Consider the following 12058-nt stretch of genomic DNA (forward strand, 5'->3'; position numbering starts at 1 on the left):
CAAATATCTAAACATTCTTAAATCAAGGTACCTTTACTTGAGAAGAAAATGATATTATTAAGTTGATATTAAGTTGTTTTCTGAAAAAAATGATCAAAATTAAATTAGTTTTTGCTTAAAACAAGAAAATAAAAACTGCCATTGAGGTCAGAAAAATAATCTTTTTTATGATTAGATTAAAATGTATTTTTCTGATGCCATTGGCAGATATTTGTTCTTCTTTTAAGCAAAAACTCACTTAATTTTGATACATTTTTCAGAATATCTTAAATCATTTTGCTTCTCAAGTAAATGTATCTCGATATTTTTAGCTATTTGTACTGGAAAACAAGACAAAAACATTTGAGTAAGAAAATAGCCTACATTTTGCAGTGTTTGAATTAAGTTTCTTCTTCTGACCCGATTGGCAGATATTTGCTCTTCTTTTAAGCAAAATTTTTTTTCGAAAACAACTTAATATCTTAAATCATTTTGCTTCTCAAGTAAATATATCTAGATTTAAGAATGTTTCGATATTTTTAGCTCTTTCTACTGGAAACCAAGACAAAAACATTGAGTAAGAAAATCTTTTCTGCAGTGTTTGAATTAAGATTATTTTTCTGACCCGATTGGCAGATATTTTTTCTTGTTTGAAGTATAAACTGCAATAATTTTGATAAACAGTTGTCAGAAAACAAGACTTCTTATGTCATTTTGCTTCTCAAGTATTTCGATGTAAGATTGTTTCGATATTTGTGCATGGAAACCAAGACAAAAGATCTGACTAAGCAAACTACCAAACCTGCCAATCCCCCCCAAAATGGCTAAATATTGACGGATGAATTGTCCTTGTTGCCATCACTAGTATCATTGTTATTCCTATACTAACTTCAGTCCTGCCCATCCTGACCTCTGAACCCTCCTGTGTACAGTGTCTGTGCTACTAATTTTACATAGTGTACAGTTATTCTAAAGTATGAATGATAATACTAATCCATTGCCTGACAGTTGTATTGTGAAAAAGTGATGAGCGAATAAAAAACTGCTTTTCTTTTAAGGAGACCTTTTCATTGTCTTGGGAGCACAAGCAATTTTGGGGTTCTGAGGCGAGTGTCTTTTTGGAGAGGATCAGAGGTGCTGTGATGTCTCCTCTAACGGCAACAGACAAGCTTGTCTCTTAATTAACCGTAGCTACATTCTCTCGCTCTTCTGCGCTTGTAATCAACATCACTTCCTACCTCGCAGATGTAATCAACTCTGATTCACTCCCCAGTTCATTTATTTCAATTAACTTTTGTTTCCTTCCCCAGGAGAGGAAGCACAAGGGGAAGCAAACAGCCCTGTGTGTGTACGTGTGTGCGTAAATAATGAAATGGCTCTGGATTAAAAAGTGAGCCAAGGAGAATTAACCATATCTTCGGAGGGACACAATGAAATAGGGGAGGGAATTGGCAGCCCAGTCCGCTCACCTCCCCTTCGTCTTTCCCTGTGTCTGCCGCGTGTGTTTTGCTAATGCGCTGTTCTTTTCTCCTCTCAACCTCTGCAATTATTTATAAGCACACAAATGAAGCATTCTGCAACCAGGAAGAGATACCCGCTCACCTCTTGAAAGTGAATAAATTGCCTTCATGTTGTTGGCACAACAAGCGCATCTCCTAGAGCACCTTATTATCGCATTTGAACTACAACTGTTATTCAGAAGTGAAATGCAATCTCTCACCTCTGATTGCAAATAACATGCGTGAGGCTTTTTCTCTCCTAGTAATATTAGATCTGATGTCTCTATAAAAATCGTTCTATTAACTGGCTTTCTATACAGTGAATGACAAGTGTCTGTGGTCTCCCAGTGGCTTTGGTGTTAAGCGATTCACTTACACCAAAACAAAAGACAACATGTACGCCTTCACCCCTGAAAACATTGTTTTTGCTCAGTTCGGAATTGTTTTCTGTCAGATCTTTTTGGTGAATGTGTGCAACACTTGACACTTGACAAGGAGACACTTGATGAATCCTTTAAAGGCACACTATGCAGCTTTCCGTTTTTGTCAAACAGCGACCCCTAGAGTCGCTGTGGAGTACTTGTATTTAACGTTACTGTCGTAAATAGCACTCGCGCAGAGCCGTCTCTGCTCTCTGCTCTCAGCCGTCTCGGCCTGATCCCTTCCGCCCTCTATACCGGTACCTGTTCAATAGGATGGAAGCTGTAATGAGTGGAAATAAGGTGTGTCCCCTTTAAGAGCTGCGCGCGCCCTGTTGAACTGTCGTCGGCAGTCTGTATTGTATGTGCACCTCGAACACCCGTATGCGGGTTATTTCAGTTTGATGCTCATTCTTATCCTACTTTTGTTTATCAAGTAAAGATGTGGATGGTAGAACGGGTGACAGACAGTTACACGAGTTCGACTGGGAAATAAAGTGCAAGTTGTGAGATGCCAATCGCCTCTGTGAGTCTGTCTGGCCTCGGTAATAACTTCATCTGTGAGCTATCCCTATTTCTCCTCCTGACAGAACGCGTTACAAAGCGTCGGACATTGAACAGGCACAGATAACCTCTGAAGATGTCTACTAGTCCATCAACAAGAACGATATTTACTCGAGTCTGACTCTTTGCTCGGTCAGTCTGCCGTTTCCTCTTTCTTTCGTCCTCTGACAAAGCTTTCCTAGCTTTGTGTGCAGTGCCGTAAAGCAATTCGTTACATCGCGAGACCTGATATCACGCGATACTTCCTGACACCCGCCGGCCCAAAGTTGCAAGGGTGGTTTTTCCGCTCACAGGCGCTTGGGGGCTGCGCGACGACCACCATTCAACCCGAAAAAAGTCATATAACTATTCCAATGACTCCGAAGCTGTTCGGTTAAGGTAAAAAAGTTACTTGGTGCACCTTTAAAGATAATCCTTTCAAGCGTCCTTCAGATTGAGTCGGCCTTCAGCGGCGACTGATGACGAGATATGCAGCCATGCTGTCATTTGTGAAGTTTGAAACACACTACGCAAGTACGTGGGTTCAAACGCTTCTAGCTACGCTAACTTGATTTTGTGTGCCGCTGCGTTCCAAACCGAACTTACACAACGCAAGTGTGCGCTGTAGAAGACGTTTGAGTGAACTCTTCTTCTCCTTCAGGTGAAGTCAGCAACTGTTCAAAAACAGTTCTGAATATGCATAGTTCCCTACTATATACTGTAGTAAGCAAAAACTTTAAATTAGCCTCATGAAAGGCTAATAGGTCCTAACTCAACCTGCTCGTAATTACTTCATTATCTATAGGGCACAGCTGATTGGTTCCTGCTGTATCAGTAGCCAATGAGATTGCTGCTCAACCTTCAAATACATGGGTAGCATTTGCCTTAGCAGTACAGTGTGCTTTCAGAAACTCTCCACCTTCCCCAGCTCCACCTGTATAGATCTGCTATGGCTAATTCATTGTGCAGCAGCGGCATGTCTTGTCATGTATGTATTGGCAGTAGCAAGTCCTGTACTTGCTCTGCAGCAGCAGTGTAGTAGATCTATTTCCCCAGGCCAAACATATCAACATGGTCATATCCATTACCATGCCAAACACTCAGAGAGTTGTCATGACAGACCTACATCTGTTCTGGTGAGATTCTGAAGTGTGCATTTAATGACACTTTACTCTCCCTTGATGGGATAGAATTTGTGAATGGCAGTGAAGCAACACAAATGACAGATGTCATTGGTAAGTCTGACGGTGTAGTACATCTGGATCACATCCATACTATATAGAACATAGTGGTAGACCGGGGAGTGTTGGGGTCAGTTGTAACACTGCAGTTTGACAAGCAAGAAAAGGTGATGTCATCAATATCATACACTCTCATCACCTTTTTGAGCTCACAGGAGAAGTGACATTACTGTGAGCAACAAATAACTGATTTTCAGGAAAGAAAGTATAATTTTTTTAATCAAGATTATTTTTTACTTGTTCAAATTAAGAGATTGCGATTTTTGACTTAGACCAAATCCACCACATGTTTGTATCTAGCAACCTGCTAGCTAAAAAAAACACACACACATCAGTTTAAATGGATTTTAAAGTTGGCATGAAACATAAGTTGCCATCTTTTCTTCCCTTTTGTGATGTAATAACAAATTATTAGAAATTATATCACATTTATTTTTAATACATTTTACATTCATTTACATTAATGTATCTATTTATTCATTTTTGGATAAAATTATTACTGTAGTGTAAAAGAGAGCAACAAAAACTATGATATACAACAGTGTTTAAATTTTAGTAGTTATACATAATTTATACTGTACTCATGCTTCTTGTAGCCTACTGTATTTTTCTGCTCATTTTAAAATCAGCGTAGCACATTAATAAACCTAATGAGAATAGTGAGAAACACATAAATAAAAGCCCTGACACACATTTTAATGAGAATTTGTTATAGGGGGTAAAAAAAATAAGTGCAAATTTTTCCTGAAAAATATTAATACTAAAATTATGCTTTATTTCTGAAAAAAAAAAAAACTATCATGTTTTATTCTTTTTATGTTGGGGTGAAATGGACATGTATTATGCGATTTACCATTTCTGCAAATAAATTCACATTTATTTATATATCATTCACATGCAGCACAACGACTTCTGGGGCCTCATTAATAAAACGTGCATACTCACAGATTTGAACTTAGAGCGTATGCACGTTTTATAAATGAGGCCCCATGGAGGCCAACGCCAACATTCATATTTATAAAACCGGTCTTTGACATGGAAAAGTGTTTAGCACCACATCAGTGTCTAAGCAGATACGCACTTTTCCTTGTGGCAGAGAGTCGGAGCACTGCAGGTACTTGCCGCTTGTCGTTCTCAAATAAAGCATTTGGATGTTGACTGGTGCTCTTTTGATATGTCATTAATTAGGTGGTGTTTACAAGGCGGAGGCCTGAAAGCTGAACACAATCATCTGCCCACAATTTTAAGAATATTTGCGATTTATACATTTGCAAGAGAGGCAAATGCATTTTTTGAACATACGTTCGTTCTGTGAATCATACTTACGCACATTTAAGAAATGATCATAATCAAATGTAGGATGGCTTCTACTCAACATTTCATAAGTGAGACCCCCGGTCTCCCATTCTCTTTGTCTCATAGGGAAAACCTGCAGTCGTCCTCTCTGGGACACTCCTCAAGGTTAGCATCAATGAAAGAAAAAAAAGGCTCTATTTTCTCCTCTTTTAGCTTCTCTCAATCCAATCAAATTTTAACAATCTTAAGCTCTCTGCCTGCAAAGGTCACTCCCCGCGGCTGCTGAAGAATAGCGATGAAGTGGAGGTGGATCTCGGCATGCGGCTCGTTCCAGCCACACACGCGTACGTGTTTCCGCACAGGCTGATAGCTGGCCAGTGCCTTACATCTCTTATCTCTTATCAAAATCTCTTATCAGTGGGGTGGCATGAGATTTCTACACTGCTGATGTTTTCGGAGACCTCTGGCTCAGAGGTGTCGGGATATTCAGCACGTCTCTTACCTATATCTCTAGATCTGAGCCGTGCTTTTATCCTCTGGCCTCTCTGTGATGTGCTGGGATCTGATAGATGCAGAGGGAGAGTGAATGGAGATTCCCCTTATACCAGCTCAGCTAATGTACTTCAGCCTCCACAGCTCTTACGGAGCAGTAATGAGCCTCTCCTCATCTTTTCCTTCACCCCCCATCCTTGCACACATTTTACACTCTCTCTTGCTTTATGTTCACTCAATTTCTCAGTCCCCTGCTTCTACCTTTCAGCGTGACATTGATTCTAATAGGGCTGAACGTGTCGTCATCGCACAGAGAAAATGAATGTATTAAACAGACATTCAGGTTAATGAGAGAGATGGAGTGAGGGAAGACTACTGCGTTAGTCAGAATTTCTAGCACTTTATAACACGCATTTCTGACTATATCTTGCAATGAGAAATAGTCATAAAAGAGAAATAAAGCTGCAAATATCTTTTAAAATGTTTTATTCTGTGGCGGAAACAAACTTCCATAGATTAGCGTTGGTGGACTTCAGTGCCGCTGCTAGCCATTTTGGTGCCCTAAGCATAATTCCTTTATGATGCCCCCCACCCCGACCCCGAGAAAAAAAACGTTTGTTTTTGCCAGTTTGACTTTTTATTACCAAACATATAACTCAATACCAATAACACAGCAATGGCAGCACCACAGTATAAAACTTACGAACACTAAAAAGAGAAAGTAAAATATTCACAGCTTTGCTGACTTTGTAAACATATGTAGAATAGCCAACACACACTACACATTTTAAAGTGCAAACTTTTCTTCAGTAAACAGAATAGCAAAATAAAAAAAAACTATCAAAATAATCCAGACATGTTTTTCCCAAATTCAATGTCACTTTGAATAAATTACATTTATTAGACAAAATATTCAAACAAAGAATCTCATACGAGAAAAAAATTATAAACATTTAAAACTGAAAGCATGGCAGCCAAGGAGTTCTCCCCCTTTATTCCTTATTTATCAACTATTTGATAAATATAATATAATATAAAAGCATAATAGAATGAGGTGCAATAATGCACACAATTAAACAGTATTGTTTGCTTTACATCATTCATATTGACATTTTATATTTTTTTATATATTTAACAGGAATTGTTAGCCTACCATGTGCACTGCACTGACTGCTAACGTTAACTGTTACTGAGAAAGTATTAACCACCGTCACGTCAAAATAAACCATAAACTACTGCTCAATATCTAAAGAAAGATAGTAAAGAAAGTAACAGCTAGCTGGCGTCAGTTATTTGTAAAACGGGTAGTGTTTAACAGTAAAATCTCAATTTAGCTTGCACCGAAGTTATAAGTTATAATTACATAGTTTGCTAACATTAACGTCAGCAAGTTCGAGGCGCGTTAGCAGCAGCACATTTCCCTTATTTAAGAATGATTAAACATGGACTTACCTGCAAGTGATGCACGGGCATCATCTCGCAGTTTCTTCTTCTTTCTTTTCTCATCCTAACTTCTGCTGTCTTTTAGGGGCCATTTCCAAAAAAGTTGCCTACTGTCTGTCTGTCAAACTTCGTTCGCGTTCGTCCTTCGCAAAGGCGCCCGCGCGAACAAACGGCACGGACCATCCAAAGCGGGGGGCGGTAGCCTACTTTCTAGACTAGAGCAATTAAATGATCTTGTTCCCCCTTTTTTGTTACATATACATGGCTAAAATGTGCCTAATAATATTTCTATAGGCTAATGAAATAATATCGGCATTATATATATTTTTTAATTAGGCTATTTTTGGTGCCCCCTCAGCACTTGGTGCCGTACGCACAGCGCGTGATGTGCGTGGTGGGAGCGGCGGCGCTGGTGGACTTGAACAATGGGGAGTATTGACGTCTTTCTGCGGTTGAAAAAAAACATAACTTCTGATGTTCATTCATGTTTTTTCTTGCAATAACTAGCACTAAAGAGATGATCGGTTCACTTACCGCTTGATCTGAGGCGCTACAGACATCTGTTGCGACACATTAAAGAGCCACAAAACGGTATTTATTTTTTAAATTTATTTAAAATGACACAATTTGAAAGCTGAGACTTAGTTTCATACCTAAAGTAACCTGCTCTGTCTTGTCTGTCGGCATGCTGTCAATGTCCTCTTTGCTCCGCAATGTATTTTTCACTTTGTGAGAACATGGAGTGTGTGTGTATGTGTAGCGTGGGGTACTGTATATTTGCAAAGGGTCACTTGTGTGTGATCCCAGACACAACAGAGATCTTTTTGTCAAACATCACCTCCCAGAACCGCAGACACCAATGTGTACTCCGCACCATCAATAATAGAAGAGCTTTCACTGTTGTTTCACACAATTGTGTGAGACCCGTATGTATTATTATTCCTGTCACTGAAGAGCAATGCTTATTTATATTCAGAGCTTCTGTTGCTGCTGTGGAAGGCCTCAACCCATCAGTCAAAATAACAAAAACGCGCTATTCCTCAAGTCATTTCCATACTTGATTCGCAGTAGTCAAACTGAGAATAAAAACACGCATGTTTTCTCTTTTGTGTGCGCGGTCTTCTTTATTCTGTGTTCTCTTGTCTTTGGAGGAGAGAAATGATCTCTCTGACTTTGGGCCATCTGAAGTGATTATCTATAAAGTAAACATTGACTGAGCCGAACAGAAGAAGGTGGAGCTGGAATTAGCAGCGTTGCAGTAAACTCAGCGGACGGGCCGCTGACAGGGACAGTGTCAGATTATTATCTCTGAGACGGAAAGGCCCTGCCGCTTGTCTGACTCCCCCTCTTCTGTTTGAGACACAGTGTGGCGTCGCCGTGTCATTTTCCCTTAACGTAGTCTTCAGCACGAAGGGCGATCCATCTTCTCTGAGTGGCAGCATCAAACCACCCATTTCAACTCTTAAAACGCATACCTCGGGTCTTTAGTGACCCGGGACATCATTCACTACCCTCCTCCTCATTCATTTTTTAAAGTTAGACATGAACTTTCTTAGTATTCCTCAATCAATTCATTATTAAAAATATGACATTGTAAAAGAATGCCTGTTTTCTCATTAATTTTTGTACAAATTTTATAGGGTCACTAATGACCCGAGGGGTGTAACAGTGTAAGTATATTTTTTCTGCACAACAATAATTGAATCTTTGACGTAAAAAGTGGCGTAACGCAGTTCTGTGGAGGTGAAATATGAGGCTGGGTAAAATAATGGTGCTTATGAAAACAGGGCTATTTTGCAGAAACTAGGCCTCTCTTTTTCCTAAACAAGCCTATTTGATCTCTGTTTTCTTGGATAGTTAAGTGTAAAATGTACACTTGCCAGAAAAGTAGTATTGGTCAACTTGGTAACTTGCTGTATTTAAAAGTGCCCTCAGGTATTTTGATAACAATAAAATAGTTGTACCCCTGAAGAAATTACTAGTACTTCTAAAAAAAAAAAAGGTTTAAAATGATGTGCGCTCACATGAGATGACGACTGTCAAACCAGTGGATTTAAAAGCAATTTCATATTACACAGAGTGGGTTGTCTAATGGGGGAAGAAGACATATAGAGAACTTATATGGCGAAACCCTAACCCTAGGTGAAAAACAGTATGTGACCAGAGTAGTATGACTGAATTCACAGTACTCCTAAAACAGTACTCACAAAACAAAAAGTACATGGATGATGATGATCTATTTCGCGTGAGATTCTGCAATGCACATGTGATTGACACTTTAATGTCCCATGAGGCCACGGGAAAGGATTTATGAATAGAGGTGAAGCGACGTAACTGACGCTGGTTGGTCACATGATAATGACAACATGGCGAATGAAGAACGTCCAGATAGAATATATAACAATAAAGAACATTCATTTTTTAACGGACGCAAAGTAATTACTTATTCAAAATAAGTACCTACTCAGAGAGCATGCAAGTATTTGTATAATTTAATAAAAATAATAACAATCAATATTAATATTATTACGTACGTAGTCATATTGAATGGGTTCCATAAAAACAACAGAGTGAATGTGGCATGAATCAGAGTTTGAAAGGCAAGGCAAGGCAAGGAGGAAAAAATAGTCTAGGGTGAGTTTTTGAATCTCCGTATAGTAACATCCTTATTATACACATCTATTTTTGTAATATAAAAATGAACAATGGCTAAGTGATTGTAGTGTAGCCTATTTCTAGATTTCTACTACAGGTCTCCACTTTGCAAGAAGGGTTAGCAGGACTTTGTGTGTGAATCATGTTAGAAGAAAATAAATGTTTCTGACAGGAACATGAATGAAAATACAAACTGACAGTTTCTCAGCAGAATATTTAATGATTACAACAATTGCCATAATGAACTGTAGCTGTGTTCAGTATCTCGGACAACTCTCTTGCCGTCTTGCTTCAAGCTGACACTTTCCTTCGTATATTTAATCAGAAGTGAACGTATATGTCATAGATACATCGGAAAGCCATTTTCTTCAGAGTTCAAAATAGCTCCGCATACTTCTTTTGCCTAAAAGTACCTTCCAATTTACCTCCATCTTGCATCAAACCCAGCAATTTAGCCCAGAATGAATGAATGAATGGAAAGAATCAGACATAGTAGCTTTTCAGAAGAGCAGGGACACTCGCCATAAATCTTTAAATGGAGAGAGAGAGAGAGAGAGAGAGAAAGAAAGAGAGAGGCTTTGTGGCTTGATTATGTCTTAGCAGAGCTAGGCTACCTCTGATCTCGAGAGGAGAAGTTAAACTACCCACAGTCTTCCCTTTGATTTTCATTTTGCATGCGCTAAATCTCGTAATCAGAGAGATCTGGGTTGTAATCGCCATTACAGCAGAACATGACGGACAGAATTTTCTGTAAAACGGGCCACAAATCAGTCCAAATCTGTGCATTTCTTTAGCTCACGGCTCCACAGCAAGTCGATGACACTTCCACTGATCATGTTAATTGTGTCGTCAACTACAGAAGTGCAGCGCGCAGAGCTGGGATTTAATAAAAAATACAATTCATAACCGTTGACCCTCTACTGCAGAATGTTACCCTGAGGCAAGAAAATCATTTCTCGTCATATTGTTACCAGAGAGCTGAAATCTTGCAGAAAAGCAATGTTTTAACCACAGAAACATGAAGGATTTTTGGCACTAATTACTGCAAATGTAGAGCTCTAAATAGGTTGTCTGCGTATGCAACCGAGCAAGTTGAAAATGTAATTTGTAGGATTATTCCAGTGAGGCCCTTAAGAGACACTGGCCTAAATGACTACAGTAATGCATCATTATTACCAGGCAGCAGTGAGCGGTAGATTGAATGTGAAATCTAATTTTACCCAACTTTGTTTGGGAAAAGAATGCATATTGAAGAATCTACATGAATTTAGCTGGATTAGTGTAAGAAGGGTTCATATTACTGACTGTAACTCAATTATACCTGTTGATATTTATGGCTAGGGATTTGAACTTCATGCACAAATGGTCTCTCAAATCATGCGGTCTGTTGAAGACAGATGTGCTTTTACTCTTCTAAGAAACTGGACATGGTGTTCACCTGAAAATGGATCTAGGGACCAAAACATTATCGACACTTGGGTGGCATCTTGTGACTTGGACCAGCAAGCACTGACCCAGATCATCATAGAAACATCCTAGCAACCACATAGCAACGCCCTAGCAACCACAGGCAAGCAGTACACACTGTTTTCAAGATGAACAAAAAAAAAAATATCCAGTTGCTAGAAATATAGAATGAGTATCCATTATATGTTGCCCCACAATATTATAAATTGTTCTTAGTATAGCATGCTCCTAAGAAAGCATGATGGACCACTTTGTCTTTTTGTATTTTGTGGCCATGTTGTATGAAATAGTTTCCTTGTTGTGGCTGCGATTTAACTAAAACAGGGAACGATTTCTTAAATTTGTGACCACTATACCTTTTATTTACCCTATGTGTCATGGTCAGGGCTCTGTATTTTTTCTTTTCTTTTTCTTCTTTTCTTGACTTTTGTTACATACATTTGCATCAGCATTACATCTTCTGTTAGTTATAGCAGTCTTTGGGCCCTATCTTGCACCCAGCGCAATTGACTTTGTACAGCGACGCATGTATCATTCCTATTTTGCACCCGCGCAAAGCGCGCTTTTCCCTCCACAGAAGCACGGCGCTAAACTAGGGAATGAACTTGCGCTCCCTGGGCGGTTCAGCGCAAAAAAGGAGGTGTGTTCCGGGGCAAACGTTCCTAAATGCTATTTTGCAGGTTTAGAAAACAATTGTGCCACTAACCAGGAAAAAATGGTTTAAACTCAGTGGCGCGTTGCGCATGTTATTCATATGCTATTTTAAGGGCGCATACTTGGCCATAATCAATGTAGCGTGTGCTCAATGCGCATACACTTTGATTCTCTCATCTACACAGAAACAGCAGTTTTCATTTTTGCAAATCATACATTATTACGATAGATAGATAGATAGATAGATAGATAGATAGATAGATAGATAGATAGATAGATAGATAGATAGACAATTTATTATAAAAGCATACATCTAGCTTACACATTTACCCAAATTATCATACGCCTTTTTAACCGAAGTTAATTTGGG

This window comes from Scardinius erythrophthalmus (genome assembly GCF_964197995.2).
Source record: "Scardinius erythrophthalmus genome assembly, chromosome: 1".
Classification (NCBI taxonomy): domain Eukaryota; kingdom Metazoa; phylum Chordata; class Actinopteri; order Cypriniformes; family Leuciscidae; genus Scardinius; species Scardinius erythrophthalmus.